Source organism: Vollenhovia emeryi, unplaced genomic scaffold, assembly GCF_000949405.1.
Source record: "Vollenhovia emeryi isolate VEMERY1.0 unplaced genomic scaffold, V.emery_V1.0 DF943126.1, whole genome shotgun sequence".
Lineage (NCBI taxonomy): Eukaryota > Metazoa > Arthropoda > Insecta > Hymenoptera > Formicidae > Vollenhovia > Vollenhovia emeryi.
Genome location: NW_011963240.1, coordinates 1 through 3236, shown reverse-complemented (window position 1 = coordinate 3236; position 3236 = coordinate 1). Strand labels below are relative to the sequence as shown.

At 32.1% G+C, this 3236-nt stretch overlaps 1 long non-coding RNA gene across 2 annotated transcripts; it reads right to left on the bottom strand.

Moving 5' to 3' along the window:
• Positions 1–64: 64 nt before the first annotated feature.
• Positions 65–2118, bottom strand: LOC105566685. Of its 2 annotated transcripts, XR_001009306.1 has the most exons (3): positions 1219–2118; positions 958–1150; positions 65–835 (listed from the first exon to the last, which is right to left on the bottom strand). It is a non-coding gene; the product is annotated as an uncharacterized LOC105566685 (long non-coding RNA). The 2 variants fall into 2 exon arrangements; XR_001009304.1 differs by lacking the exon at positions 958–1150 and having other exon boundaries at positions 1219–1814.
• Between the last annotated feature and the right edge of the window lie 1118 nt (positions 2119–3236).

Here is a 3236-nt window from a genome sequence, read left to right as displayed (position 1 = left end):
ATTTGCAGTTAAACTTTCTCGAATGCATTAAACCTAAGTCACATAGAATAGAAGCAGACATAAATATATATTATTAGTTTTTTTATTGACCTTTTGCTATAAAATATAGTATAGAACATTTCATATACCGTATTATATGAATATATCATATATGTATATGAATATATCATATATATGTCATACTACCATGGTATGTTATAGTATACCATGGTAGTATGACATTTATTAAGTAATATATCTATTTAATTATATTACTTTAAATAAAACAAAAAATACAAACACATATAATTATGTGTAATAATCACAATGTTTGACTAATTGGGCTTCAATGTTTTATATAAGCCCTACATTACCATCTAACAAAAATAAAATCTATGCGTAATTTTACTGAACATATTACGCGTCGCGCTTAGTGGGAATGAGTCTTACAAACAAGTTATACTTTAGAATATATGTCATACTACCATGGTATGTTATAGTATACCATGGTAGTATGACATTTATTAAGTAATATATCTATTTAATTATATTACTTTAAATAAAACAAAAATGTAAACACATATAATTATGTGTAATAATCACAATGTTTGACTAATTGGGCTTCAATGTTTTATATAAGCCCCACATTACCATCTAACATAAAAAATAAAATCTATGCGTAATTTTACTGAACACATTACGCGTCGCGCTTAGTGGGAATGAGTCTTACAAACAAGTTATACTTTAGAATAACTTTGAGAATCAGCTTTTCTTCCATTGGCAGTTTGGAACCAACGCTTAATTTTTGCCTCAGTGTCAGTTAAAAAACTCGAAGGAAATCGCAATTTAACTGCACCTGCACATAAAGACGATTAAAATAATATTATCATCAAAAGAAACACACTAATATACAAATTATCATTTGCTAATTCCGCGAAAAAATATAAAAGAAAAAATTGTAGACTATCCTAAACTTACTTGTCTTGTATCCATTGTCGATCAGAATGTTGACCACCTGTCCGAGAGCAGATCTATTATCATCTGCTACACAAAAATATATTTATACCTTCACAGGCAACACCGACACGTGCACAAGACCGGTACCAAAACTTGGCTGTTTTGCCGAACCTCTGTTCAACTATATAAGCGCACTTAAGCGGCGAGCGCTTGCCTACAAAAATATATTTAAACTTTGTCGTTCGCTAGAATATTATATAAAAAAAGGAAAAGCAGAATTACCTGTGTTGTGGTCGTCGAGTATGCAGATACGTGGGCACGAGACACATGGAGACACGCAGCAACACCGGCACGTGCACGGCACGTGCACAAAACCGGTACCAAAACTTGACTGTTTTGCCGAACCTCTGTTCAACTATAAGCGCACTTAAGGGGCGAGCACTTGCCTACAAATATTTGGCTGGACAGAAGCGCTGATGCTGAGTTAAGCGGCACTGTAATCGAAATCACCATTGAAACTATCAAACGAACGATTGCTTAGCTGCAGAGGTTCGGCAAAACACAGCCATTACGTGCCGCGACTTCGAGCCCGAGCACACTCACTGCTGGTTTCCCCCTCCACTCATGCATACAGAGTCGCGCGCCCGCTCTTCAGAGTTCGTCACGCCGAGAGAGAAAAAATGACGTTCTGTCCTACTTCCTACTCGCTCTCACTTGTCAGTCGATGCGATTGGTCCTCGGCATGGGCGGTGGGCCGTGGATCCGAGTCCATCCGAGTTACCGACGCAACTAACAATAAGTTATAGACCGCGATTTTATAAAATTATTATATGTAAAAAGAATACAAAATAAATTGTATTCCCTTTCTCCACAAGTGGAGAAAATGTAAGTTTTATTTGTAGCCAAACCTTCACAGTATGATATATAGAATATTCAAATGATATCATAATGTAGTCATCTTGATGTCAACATGACATTGATTGAGATTTTCCCATATAACTCTACAATTATTATTGAAATATCCATTTTTATCTTTCTTTATGATGTTTCATCGCGTACAACGTCAAAATATATGGTGTCAATTTTTCGTCATTTTGGTCCACTTTCTTGACGCCATGACAACAATCGACTAATTTGACGTCATATTGTCGTCATTTTGACTTGACTGTTTTCACTGGGTAAAATCATGTATAAAAAATCGTATAAAACATATGGAATCAAAGGGAATGGTGTTAAATCTAATAAAATGTTAAATCATATTATATAGAAATAGTATCAAATTAAATAAAATGGCATTAAATCATGTATAGTAGCATTAAATCATAAAGAATAGCGTTAAATCATATAAGATCATTTAAAATCATATAGAATCGTACTAAAGCATATAAATGAAATTAAATCATATAAAATCATATAGCATCATATAAAATCGTATTAAGTCATATAAAAATCATATTAAATCATATAAAATCGTATTTAATCATAGAAAGTCATATAGAATGTAAAATCATGTATATAAATCATATAAAATCGTATAGAATCAAAGAAAATGGTATTAAATCTAATGAAATGTAAAATCGTACATAGAAATCGTATCCAACCAAATAAAACAGTGTTAAATCATAAAGACTAGCGTTAAATCATATAAGATCATATCCGCCTAAAAACATTGAATTTTCTAAATATGTTAAAAAAACGCGATAGAAAAACCAAAACCATCAAAAAGAAATCCGCCTAAAAAACATTGAATTTTCTAAATAATATGTTCAAAAAACGCGATAGAAAAACCAAATATATTGCCATGAAAAAGGAGTGAAATCAAAATGTTACTCCAAGTATATTTATTAGAAATTCACTGCCAGTACTAGAAATCTATAGTTTACGTCACGCATGCCTATATATTTTCAACACTGGCAATGAATATCGGAACGCAGCCTTAATATAAAACATGAAAGACATTTAAAACATTTATTACGGTGGCCAAATAAAATTTTGAGAATATGAAATGCAATAAATGGCACAATAAAGAGGCGTAGAAATTGAAAAAGGAGTAATTACGATAACAAGCAACAAATTATGAGAGACAAAAATTGAAAATGGGCAAAATCTCCAGCAGCAGCTACTTGGCGCGCCCGTTTTGCTTATATTTACAACATTATTATAATATTAATATTTTCTTGAAGGTTATAAGTATTTATTGAAGAGTATAAAGATCAATAAATACTTATAACCTTCAAGAAAATATTAATATTATAATAATGTTGTAAATATAAGCAAAACGGGCGCGCCAAGTAGCTGCT